The following is a 13,602-nucleotide window of genomic DNA, read 5'->3' as shown; positions in this document are numbered from 1 at the left end:
AGAGGGAGAATTCAGAATGTCCAAGTTACCTAATAGCACGTCTTTCTGGACTAGCGGGAGGAAACCCGAGCACCCGGAGCAAACCCACGCAGACACAGGGAGAACGTGCAGATTCCGCACAGACAGTGACCCAAGCCGGGAATTGAACCCGGGACACTGGCGCTGTGAAGCCACTGTGCTGCCTCGCCAATGTAATGCAATATCCTCTCAGCATTCACCCTGCCCAGAAGCTTACATAGTTTAATAAGATAGCCTGTCATTCTTCTAAATTCCACTAAGTATAAGGCAACCCTTTCATCCCAGCAATCAATGTGGCAACTTTCTCTGAACTGCTTCAAATGCAGATATATCCTTCCTTAACTAAAAAGAATAAAACTGTGCACCAGTCTCACCATTTGCACAGTACAACTGTAGCAAGATTTCCCTACTTTTATATTCCATCCTCCTTGCAGTAAAATCCAACATTTGATTTGCCTTCCTAATTACTTACTATACCTCCAAGCTAACCTTTTGTGATTCATGTACAAGGACACTCAGATCCATTTGTACTGCAGAATTCTGTAGTCTTTCTCCATTTACAGAATACTCCGTTTTTCCATTCTTCCTGCTAAAGAGGATAACCTGACATTTTCACAGAATCACAGAATGCTACAGTGCAGAAGAAGCCCTTCGGCCCATCGAGTCTGCACTGGCGCATGAATGGCCCTGACCTGCCTACTGAATCCCACTTGCCAGCACTTGACCCTTAGCTTTGAATGTTATGGCGTGCCAAGTACTCATCCGGGCACTTTTTAAAGCATGTGAGGCATCCCACCTCTACCACCCTTCCAGGCACTGCATTCCAGACCACTTTCTGGGTAAAAAGGCTTTTCCTCAAATCCCCCCCTAAACCTCCCACTTCTTACTTTGAACTTGTGTCCCCTCGTAACTGACCCTTCAATTTTTAAAAAATTTTAGAATAACCAGTTATTTGTTTTTCCAAATAAGGGGCAATTTAGCGTGGCCAATCCACCTAACCTGCACATTTTTGGATTGTGGGGGTGAAACCCACGCAGACACGGGGAGACTGTGCAAACTCCACACGGACAGTGACCCAGGGCCGGGATTCAAACCCGGGTCCTCAGTGCTTTAGAAAGCAGTGCTAACCACTGTGCCACATGCCGCCCTAACTGACCCTTCAATTAAGGGGAAAAGCTGCCCCTATCCACCCTGTCCATGTCCCTCATAATTGGCTCCATCTGCCAAATTTTTGCCCATGCACATGTGCCCTGCCCGAAGCCAGGTCCTTGGCTGATTAGTGCCTATGTTTCATCCTGCACTGTTTTGTTTGGCAGTATTTGTCAATGTGGTTCACCATTGCTTGCACAATCAGGGGCAGGGTGAGGAGGCAGGTCCCCAAGTCTACCTCAGCCAGGACTGAAATCAAACCTGCGCTTTTGGCGTTATTCTGAATCACAAGCTACCCATTTGCCAACTGAGTTAACCGGCCTTTTTACCTATCATTGTATTATCAGCAAATTTGGCTACAGTGCAGTCAGTCTCTTTATCCAAGTCATTAATGTAGATTGTAAATAGGTAAGGCCTTAGCACTGACCCCAGTAGCACTTCACCAGTTACAGTTTGCCAACCCAGTTATCCCGACCCTCTGCTCCTATTAGCCAATCCTCTATCCATTCTAATTCATCAACCCCAACACCAGGAGCAGTAATCTTTTATATGGTACCTTATCGAATGCCTTTTGGAAATCTGAATACACTACATCTCCTGGTTTCCTTTTATCCATCCTGTTTATTACATCCTCAAAGAACTCTATTAATTTTGTCATACACAAGTTCCTATTCACAAAACCATGTTGACTCTGCGTTATTGTATTGTGACTTTCTACTTTCTTAATAAAGGATTCTAGCATTTTCCCAATGACAGGCGTGAGACTAACTGGTCTAGATTCCTGCTTTCTGTCTCCCTCCTTTCTTGAATAGTGATACTCCACCTGCAGTTTTCTAATTCACTGAGCCTTTCCAGAATCTAGGGAATTTTGGAAGATTACAATCAATGCATACACTGGGGGTGATTTAGAGCACACACTCACCGCCAGTGAGAAACTCGACGCAAGCTCAAAATCTGGAGAGAATTGGAAAAGGGGGGGGGGGGTGCGAGAATGGGCTGAGGATAAGTGGGGGTGAAGGAAGAGAGGCGAGGGAGAGGGGGGATAGGCAGGGAGAGGAGGGAGTGAGGGGGAGGTGAGGGAGAAGGGAGATAGATAGCAGAGAGGAGGGGTAGGGGAGAGGAGGGGGAAAAATGCAGGGGAGAGGAAGCCTTATAGGTGGGAAACCTGTGAGGTGGCTGAGTGAGAGATCACCTTGAAAGTGCAAGGAGGGGTGAAGGGAAGCAGCGAGAGACTGTAGGTGGCATACATACCCTGGCTGTGTGAAGAAAATCATTCATCTTCTTCCTGCACTGCCACCCCGTCCTCTTCTGAAGTGAGCTGACACTCACTTATGCAGCTATTCCCTCCTAGGCGGGGGTGGCCCCTTGCGGTTGGGCACTTCCTGGAGTGCAGGTACAGGACGTCCCTTCTCTGCTGCACACCATCCAGGGATCTAGTCAGGGTTCCCTCTAAGAAATGCAGTGCTGCTTCCTGACAGCCATCCCCTGGAATGGATCTGGACAAGTGCTGGGATGGCGTTAAAATGGAGCTCTCCAGTAATTAAGTTTCACTGGGCCAAGTGAATCAGCGGGAGGCCACCAAGAACCCAGCGCAATTCACGCGGGGAAAAAACATTTCTTTAAGAGGCTCAAAATTTTCCCATAGTCCCTACTTAAAGCCCAGATAGAGTATAGAACATAGAACAGTCCAGCACAGTACAGGCCCTTCGGCCCACGATGTTGTGCCGACCATTTATCCTAATCTAGGACCAACCTAATCTAAACCCTTCAATTTACTGCTGTCCATGTGCCTGTCCAAGAGTCGCTTAAATGTCCCTAATGACTCAGATTCCATCAGCTCCGCAGGCAGTGCATTCCACGCACCCACCACTTTCTGCGTAAAGAACCTACCTCTGACATCTCCTCTATACCTTCCAACAATCACCTTAAAACTATGTCTCCTCGTGACAGCCATTTCCGCCCTGGGGAAAGGTCTCTGGCTATCCACGCCTCTCAACACCTTGTACACCTCTATCAAGTCACCTCTCTTCCTTCTTCGCTCCACTGAGAAAAGCCCTAGTCCTAGAGTATGTGACAATTACTTTTTCAAAATTCATTTATGGGATGTGGACATCACTGGCTAGACCAGCATTTATTGCTCATTCCTTGTTGCCCTGGAAAAACTGCCTTCTTTAAACGCTGCAGTCCTTGAGATGTAGGTACACCCACAGCAGGATTTTGACCCAGCGACAGTGAAGGAACAGTGATATATTTCCAATTCAGGATGACTCGGTATTGTCATGGAGCACCATAATTGCTTTCAGTAAATCTTAAATCAGTGGGAATAAAACCAGCCAGCATTTTCATTTTCTGCAAAATTTGCATGCACAGATGTCACATGAAGGTATGTTCAGATTTGGGGGCGATGCCCACCATAGTTCAGTAATCTGCTGATATTCCCTGCCGACATTTGGCCATGGTTCAAACAGGCAGTCAATGGAACTATATGAACAATCACTTGTCCAAGTAAGGCAGCATCAGGAAGGGAGCTCAAATTGGGGGAAAAACATATACTTTACAGGTGTACTTTATCTCAACTCAGATAAAAGCTTAAATATGAATATTCTCACTATCCCCAGGCATCACAAATATCTGTGCCCATGCTTCTACACTGGATGTTGCAACTGAATATCAAATATTGCTGCACTGACTCAGCACTTAAGTTTTAATAGACGTTTAGTCCATTACAGGAGAAGTAATCAATAATGAGTCTATGGTATGTAAACAGAAAGTGTTAAATACTTTCAACCCAGCCAGTGAAGATTTGTCCACTAGTCACCCTTGTCTAAGTACACAAAAACGTAATAACATATCTGATCCTCCCATAGTGCTCCATTACAGAGGCACAAAACGTGATGACACATCTGCACTGATCTTTGATAAGCAAGGGTCTGAGAGCAGCAGGAAAATTAAAGTCAGCAAAAGTTCATCATTGCAGTTGGCCTCTGTATGCCCTGTGTGGACATTCCCGGTCAATGGAATGTCAGAGGGTCACCGACTGGTCAGTGCAACAATCAGTGATAACAGAGGTCTAAGGATCTCTCAACTCTTCAGCTTTAATAAGAATGCACTGACATTGAGCAGCAGCAGTGTGAGAAAGCCTGCAAAATCAGCTGATCTGCTGGTTACACAGAAAACCATGGCTCTACTCCAGTGTAATCCAAATTTCACCCTTTCAACAGATTGGAGATTGTGAGGGATGACTTGACCTCCTTCCAATCATCATTCAAACCAAATCTGACATTGTAACTATTTATGCACTATTTTATCTAACAGAAGTTGTTTTTGCAAAAGGAGATGCATTATCGGAAAGAATACTTTTCTTTTAATCTATCACCGATATTGATTGGAGGATGGAAGTAGGAAGCATTCTGCTGTCCCAAGCTATAACAAACTAGTTTTATACTCAAGTAATATACTGAAAACTCTTATTGTCCTCACATTATAGCAGAAATCCCTTTCTACATGACTGATTCAAGATAGATGTTGCAGATGAAATCCCAGTTTGGGTGAACCTCAGACCAGTGCCAAATTAATGCCTCCTCTCTGCCATTCACTAGTGTACAGGTATACTTAGTCCCCTTGCAATCTCACCAAATATAAGACTAGATTTACCGGAATATTCCTTTCAACCATAACAACTTGGTTTTTATAGTCTCAGAATATGGGTGATGCACCAAAGCTGTATTTATCACCAATCGCTATTTGCCTTGAAAAATGGTGGGCCTTCTACTACTGCTCGGTTTGTACAACTGGGAGGTTTGCTGGGTCACCTCAGAGTGTAATAAGGGTTAAATGGGTGGTGTGAGCTGCAGATTCCTGAGGGCTAGGCCAGGTAGGACTCGAGTTGGATTTTTGCAATAATTTTCTAGTGCCAGACCTGTGTCCAATTTATTAAAGTCATCTTTTTAAAAATTAATTTCAAGGATATGGACGTCACTGGCAAGGCCAGCATTTATTGCCATCCTTCATTGCCCTTCAGAAGGTGGTGGTGAGTTGCCTTCTGCAGTTCTTGCGGGGTAGGTACGCCCACTATGCTGTTAGGGAGGCAGTTCCAGGATTTTGCTCCAGCGACAGTGAAGGAACGGCGCTATATTTCCAAGTCAGGGTGGGTGAGTGACTTGGACGGGAACCTCCAGGTGGTGGGGTTCCCAGGTATCTGCTGTTCTGTGATATCGCTTATTGTCACAAGTAGGCTTCAAATGAAGTTACTGTGAAAAGCCCCTAGTCGCCACATTCCCGTACCAGCCTCCCCGAACAGGCGCCGGAATGTGGCAACTAGGGGCTTTTCACAGTAACTTCATTTGAAGCCTACTTGTGGCAATAAGCGATTTTCATTTCATTTCATGAGTGATATGACCAAACATGGTCTGCTCTTTGCATCCGTTTGTATTTCCGATCAAACTCCTGACCAAACTGTTGCCACATAATCTTGATAAAGTTAATGTATAAATATTGAGCTAATTCTCCACGAAAAGCACGGAACCTGTGAAAGACTGAGCAGTTTTGTTGACTGCCCTCTTACTTCAAGTTTCAGCCATTACTGCAAGTAGTTGTTTTCGAAAATAAAGCTTGTTATTCTGTCTTAACGAGTGTGTTGAATTTTTGTCCCACAGAAGCGAAAATATTTACTTTCACAGTTCTTGTCCTTCTAGGTGGTAGTGGTCATGGGTTTGGTAGGTGCTGTCTAAGGAACCTTGGTGAGTTACTGCAGTGCATCTTGTAGATGGTACACATGGGTGCCAATGTTCGTCAGTGTTGGAGGGTTTGAATGTTTGTGGAAGGACGAGCAATCAAGCGGGCTGCTTTGTCCTGGATGATGTAGGGTTCTTGAGTGTTGTTAGAGCTCCACTCATCCAGGCAAGTGGAGAGTATTCCATTACCCTCCTGACGCGTGCCTCGTAAATGGTGGACATGCTTTGGTGGGTCAGGAGGTGTCTTACTCACCATAGGATTTCTAGCCTCTGAGTATAACTAACTTACTGTCAATAGAATCATAGAATCCCGATGTGGCAACAGAAAGAAAATGTTTATTCTTTCCAGATTTACTCCATTTCTGATTTTTACAATGGGCTAAAGGAATACGAGGAAGAGGTAAGGAGGGGATTTGAGACCAGGAAGAGATCAGCCATGATCTGATTGAATAGAGAAGGCTCAAGGGGCTGATTTGCCTACTTCTGCTCCTAATTTTATGTTCCACAATAGTTTTTTTCTCCCAGAAAACAGCTCTAGTTTTGAAATTTATGGTATTATCCAAACCTCTTGACAAGTCTGCTGCCATCAGCACCTTTCCTCTCAATTTTCAAAATGGTATTAACACTATTGTTATAACACTTTTCACACTATTACTTAGAAGTGCTGGGACATTGTTACTTTGACAGAAACAGAAACCATTCTATTCTGCTCAGGCAATGTCCCACAAATAACAATAAAGTTAATGTTTTTTGGTGATATTAACTATGAGAAATGTTGCCCAGGGTACTTGGACAGTTCCATGTTTTTGTTTTGAATGGTTGATGTTCCTTTCAGGAGAAAGTACCTCTGTCAATGTACAGCTCTTTAAATATTGAATAAAGTGTTATCTCAAATTGTGAACTTAAGCCATAGTCATAGTGCCTTGAAACTTTTTACTGTGTAAAAGACACTATATAAATAGAAGTGTGGCTTAAAATAATAAACTTCTGATCTAGACTCCAGAGGGCAACACACTGAATCAACTTCACACTACTTGCTGCTCTTTTCCCCATCTCCCTGAGCCTGGAAACATTTGGAATCTTAATCAACTCATGAGCCTGGAGCGTCACAATGGTTAGCACTATTGCCTCCAGCGCCAGGGACCAGAGTTCATTTCTGACCCTGGGTGACAGTCTGTGTGGAGTTTGCACATTTTCCCCTTGTCTGCGTGAGTTTCCTCCCACACTCCAAAGATGTGCAGGTTAGGTGGATTGACCATGCTAAATTGCCCCTTCGTGTCCAGGTTAGGTTACGGGGATAGGGTGGGGTGAATGGGGGAAGTGGACATGGGTAGAGTGCTCTTTCGGAGGGTCGGTGCAGACTCAGTGGGCCAAATGGGCTCCTTCTGCACTGTAGGGATTCTATCATTCTACAGACAATGAGTATTACCAAGCTATTCATTCATAGGGGTCATCACAACTCAATCAAATATACATATGACATCCATATTTCCAGCAGGAATCACGGGGTTTCTATGCCAAGTGGTATCCAAGTGGTATCTATCCCAAGGGTATCAGCACTGTCTGGAAGGAAACACATGAGTGCAAGATGTAGATTGACACTTGTGTCGGGGGGCGGGAACACGAAAATTCAAAATGGAAGACATATGGTTTGAAATTGTTTGAACTCAATGTTGAGTCCAGAAGGCTGCAAGCTGCGTAATTGGACAATGAAGTGCTTGAATTGGGCTTCACTGGAACATTGTAGCAGGTTAAGGACCAAAACATGAAGATGAGAGCTAGATGACAAATTTAATTTGCAAGCAACCAGAAGGTCGGGGCAAATGCGGACTTCCACAAAGTGGTCACTCAGTCTGCGTTTGGTCTCCCCAATGTAGAGGAGACTGCATTGTGAGCAGCGAAATTGAAAGAGGTACAAGTGACTCCCTGCTTCACCTGGAGGGAGTGTTTTGGGCCTTGCATAGGATAATTGAGGAGGTAAAGGGGAAGTTGCTACACCTCCTGTGATTGCATGGTAAGGGGCCTTGGTAAGGGGTTGAGATGTTTGCGATGATAGAAGAGTAGACAGGGCGTCGCGGAGGGAATAGTGAATAGTCCCTTCGGAATGATTGACTTTCTTGATTTGAATAGCTGTGCTGCCTGAATAATCTACTGTGTTAAATACTCTGTAAACGTTAAATAGGACAGGAGGAATAATAACGATAATCTTTATTAGTGTCACAAGTAGGCTTACATTAACACTGCAATGAACTTACTGTGAAAATCCCCTAGTTGCCACATTCCGGCGCCTGTTCGGGTACACTGAGGGAGAATTCAAAATGTCTAATTCACCTAACGAGCACATCTTTCAGAACTTGTGGGAGGAAACCGGAGCACCCGGAGGAAACCCACGCAGACACGGGGAGAACGTGCAGACTCCACACAGACAGGGACCCAAGCCAGGAATCGAACCTGGGTCCCTGGTGCTGTGAAGCCACAGTAATAACCACTGTGCTACCGTGTTGCCCGAGAAATACTCTATCAGTCTGACGTGATAACTACTTGCATTCATATCGTTCCACCAATAAAACACCCCTATGCAGTTCAGAGGAGCATTATCAAAAAAAAATTGACACAAGGCCATGTAAGGAAATATTAGGACAGGTAAGCCAAAGCTTAGTTAAAGAGTGTTAGGATCCCTGATGAGAATCCAACTATTTTCAATTTCTAAAACTGTGTGGAAATAATGCTTCAGCCCAGGAGTGATAACACTGGCCAATAGGTATCTCTTCTGTTAAAACAAATTCTAATTTAAACACAGAATAAGCCACATTAGCAACAAGGAAATAGCTTTACTGTTAACAGTTACAACAGTTCTTAAGTAAAAGAGAAAACCTTAACTTGCTTCCTAAGCCTGCCACTATATTCCAATTAAACAAACCAATATATTTCAAAAACCACTCATGAATAAAGTTAACAGCTAGGATTTTACTTGCTTTTCTCTGTGCAGAATCTTTGGAAAGGGAGAACCGTTTGGAGCCAAACTGAAACCCCTCTGCTCAAATGCGAGTTTTAGGACCAACAGACTTTTCAGGCAGATCTGGCTCCTCCCAATAACTACATCATCTGTACCCAAAGCATAAGGCATTCTTTTATCAAGAATGTCCTTCTTTCAAGATGTCCCTTGACTTGTTTGTGTGCATCTTAACATAGGTTTTAATAACATCACTGCAAAAATATGATAATTGATTTCATTCATCACAAGAGATAGGTTTTAATGATAAGGAAAGAGAGCTGGTCAGGCATATGGAGAGGAATTCAAGCTCCTTGGGCCCGGGCAGCTGCCAATGGGGCAGTGATTAAAATTGGGGTTGTGCAAGAAGCTAGAAATGGAGAAGTGCAGCTCATATCACTAAGAGTTGTAGGGCCGAACAAGGGTACTAAGATAGGGAGGGGTGAGGCCATGGTGGGATTTAAAACGTGGATGAAAATTTTCAAATTGACAGACTGGGACCCAATGTAGATCTGTGAGCACAGCAATGAAGGATGGGGATGAGAGGTTCTTTTCCAGGTTGGCAAACTGCAACAGTGGGGTTCCACAGGGATTAGTGCTGGGACTGCAATTGTTTACAATATATATTAATGACTCGGAGGAAGGAAGTGAATATACTGCAGCCACATTTGCAGATGACACAAAAATAGGTGGAAAGGCAAGTTGTGAGAGGGGTACAAACAGTTTGCAAAGAGATATTGATAGGTTAAGTAAGTCGGCAAAAAGTTGGCAAATGAAATATGTGGGAAAATGTGAAGTTGTTCATTTTGGAAGGGAGAACAAAATAACGGTATTATTTAAATAGAAACGGCAACACAAAATGACTTGCAAGAAACGCAGTAAACAAGCACACAGGTGCAGCAGGTAATCAGAAAGGCTAATGGAATTTTGCCCTTATTTCAAGAGGGTTGGAGTATAAGGGTAGGGAAGTGTTGCTGTAACATAGGGTGGCACGGTGGCGCAGTGGTTAGCACTGCTGCCTCACAGTGCCAGAGACCCGGGTTAGATTCCGACCTTGGCTGACTACTGACTATGTGGGCTTCCTCCGGGTGCTCTGGTTTCCTCCCAGAGTCCAAAGATGTGCAGGTTAGGTGGATTGGCCATGCTAAATTTCCCTCAGTGTCTAAAGATGAGGTGGGATTATGGGGATAGGGCGGAGGATTGGACCTAGGTAGGGTGTTCTTTCGGAGAGTCAGTGCAGAATCGATGGGCTGAATGGCCTCATTCTGCACTGTAGGGATTCTATGGTGTTCCAAGGTGCCTCATAACTGTACAAGGTACTGGTGAGACCACATTGGGAGTACTATGAGCAGTTTTGGTCCCCTTATTTAAGGAAAGATGTTATTTCATTGGGCATGGTTCAGAGAAGGTTCACGAGGATGGTCCCTGGATTTGTGTTATGAGCAAAGGTTAAACAGGTGGGGACTCTGCTCATTGAAGTTTAGAAGAATGAGAGGTTATCTCATTGAAACATACAGAATTCTTAAGGCACTTGACAGGGTAAATGCTGAGTGGATGTTTCTGCTTATGGGAGAGTCTAGGACCAGAGAGCATAGTCTCAGAAAAACGGGGTGCCAATTTAAGATTGAATTTTGGAGGAATTTCTTCTCTCAAAAGGGTTGTGAGTCTTTGGAACTCTTTGCCGGTGACTGTGGGGACAGAGTCCTTGTGCATATTTAAGGCGGAGGTAGATAGATTCTTGATCAGTAAGTGAATCAAGGATCACAGGGAAAGGGGAAGAAAGTGGACGTGAGGAATGTAGATCCTATTGAATGGTGGAGCAGGCTTGAGGGGCTGAATGGCCTACTTCGAATCTTCATGGTCTTATGATCTTACCAAATTATACATAATAAATATTTTAGAAAAGGGGGATCTATTTCAAATTAAACCATGATAGTCGAACAACAGGACACAGTTTCAAATTGGCAAAGGGCATATCTGGGGCTGACGTCAGGAAGTTCTTCACATGGACAATGATCCACCCACAGAACCGTTTTCTGGATAGTGGAGATGAAAATCCTATTATCATTTAGCAATGTTAAGGTCCCTTGATGGAAAAAAAGGTTAAGATATTAGACAAAGGAGCTAAAATGTCCATTTGTTTTCAATTTGTATCTTTCTTTTGATTATCCCTATCTGCAAATGCTGTAAGGAATAACACAGGCACAAAACACATGACAAATGATTTCATAGAATTTACAGTGCTGAAAAGGAGGCCATTCGGCCCATCGAGTATGCACTGGCCCTTACAAAGAGCACCCCACTCAAGCCCACGTATCTACCCCAACCCCGTAAACCCCACTTAACCTTTTTGGACACTAAGGGCAATTTAGCATGGCCAATCCACCTAACCCGCACATCTTTGGACTATGGGAGGAAACCCACGCAGACACGGGGAGAACATGTAGACTCCTCACAGACAGTGACTCAAGCCGGGAATCGAACGTGGGACCATGGAGCTGTAAAGCAACTGTGCTAACCACTATGGTACCGTGCTTCAAGCTTAGATGTCATTACTGTGGTGATATGCCTGTCGATAATATTACATGTACTCAGCAGTGTGACCACCCACCAGCAGGTGGCCATGTATTCAGCAGTGTGACCTCCCACCTGCAGATGGCATCAGATATAAGTCAGGTGATATCCAGCTACGGCCAGAAGGTTGTAAGGCATACATGAGGATAGTCATGCATAAGTGGGCAGCATGGTAGCATTGTGGATCGCACAATTGCTTCACAGCTCCAGGGTCCCAGGTTCGATTCTGGCTTGGGTCACTGTCTGTGCGGAGTCTGCACATCCTCCCCGTGTCTGCGTGGGTTTCCTCCGGGTGCTCCGGTTTCCTCCCACAGTCCAAAGATGTGCAGGTTAGGTGGATTGGCCATGATAAATTGCCCTTAGTGTCCAAAATTGCCCTTAGTGTCCAAAATTGCACTTAGGGTGGGGTTACTGGGATAGGGTGGAGGTGTTGACCTTGGGTAGGGTGCTCTTTTCAAGAGCTGGTGCAGACTCGATGGGCTGAATGGCCTCCTTCTGCACTGTAAATTCTATGATCTAAGGGTCGTTCCAGGAGAGTCTAATATAACTTAAGAACATAAGAACTAGGAGCAGGAGTAGGCCATCTGGCCCCTCGAGCCTGCTCCACCATTCAATGAGATCATGGCTGATCTTTTGTGGACTCAGCTCCACTTTCCGGCCCGAACACCATAACCCTTAATCCCTTTATTCTTCAAAAAAACTATCTATCTTTATCTTAAAAACATTTAATGAAGAAGCCTCTAATTTGTCTGCATTTGATCGTTACCTTACAATGTGTACATTAATAAATCCGAGTTCTGGCTAAGTCACCAGCAGTTCTGTAGATTCATTACTAGACAAGATCACGGAACACAACAATTATGAAATCATTCATTTATTTTAACCCCTTGCTCACGGTCGCATTGCAACACTTATGTGTTATATTCTTTTTTAACATGAGACTTCAACAGTAATATCAGATTCCAAGGCTAGGGATTAGGATGGGATAGAGGATAAATAAAACTACATCATGCCATTGCCATCTCTTTCCAAATTCTAACGCCAGGCAGCCTCCAGAAGATGGGCAATGGGACTCTCACTCCAGTTCTCTCAGATGGAGATTGAAAGCCACATTTACTGCCAGCACCGCACATGCGCACTTGCACGCGTGCCCGCCATCTTTATGGGGTGAAGTAATCAGTAAAGTCAGAGTTAAAAGCATCGGCGCTCATTAACGATCCCTGCCACTCCTCGTAAAACACTGCAACACGTTCTCCAAGCGTCGGTAAAATACTTGTATGCTGGATATTCCGAACAACTTGCCGACTCAGTCGTGTGCGGTGTCCATTAATCGAAAGCGAAATAAGGTGGCGGTGGTGAATGGTCTGCGCATGCGCGGACCAGCGCGCATGCGCAGACGGGTCCAGGCGGCCATGTTGCGATGGCAGGAGGGGGGTGTCCGAAGTTTCACGCCGGAGAAGAAAGAGAGCAAGTGGAGGCGATGGAAGTTACTCCACTCCGAGAAACAGGCCCAAACATTCCCAGAAAATTAATTCCGTGGGCGTTGACACTTTTCCCATGCAGAGATTAAATCTGAATGATTGGTGAATCTTTTTTGACATGTTGTTGAGGGGAGAATGCTGATCAGGACTGCAGGAGTCGTTGTTCTCCGGATAGTTTTCAGATCTTCTAAATCCACGTTCAGAGAGTTTAGTTTAATATTGCACCCAAAGAGGAACACATCCCGACAACGTAGCTGTCGCTCATCTTTGCACGGGAATGCCAGCCTAGAATAACGTCCACCAACCACACACTGGGGGAGTCGTCGCAGTCATAACTTTCTTAAATAAAAGCAAAATACGGCGGATGCTGGAGTCCGAAACAAAACTTTATGTCTCAGAAGTTGGAATCGAACCGAGACAGTAGGTAGCGAGCGAGAGGAGGGTAGGATAATCTTCTATTTAAAAATAAACTTGAAATCCAGATTCCAGCCCCAGAAACATCCAGTCACCCAATGCAGAATCCCCTATGACGCCCAGAATTGTCACCTTATTCCAATTCCTACTCATTAACATTGACGTAAGGAAACAGCCTTTCAAAACATGATACTTTTCAAAAGTTTTACTAATTTCAAATAATCTGCAATAGCGGTGGTCG

This window comes from Scyliorhinus torazame, chromosome 8, assembly GCF_047496885.1.
Source record: "Scyliorhinus torazame isolate Kashiwa2021f chromosome 8, sScyTor2.1, whole genome shotgun sequence".
In the NCBI taxonomy this organism is placed as follows: Eukaryota; Metazoa; Chordata; class Chondrichthyes; order Carcharhiniformes; family Scyliorhinidae; genus Scyliorhinus; species Scyliorhinus torazame.
Note: the sequence above shows the minus strand (reverse complement) of the source record.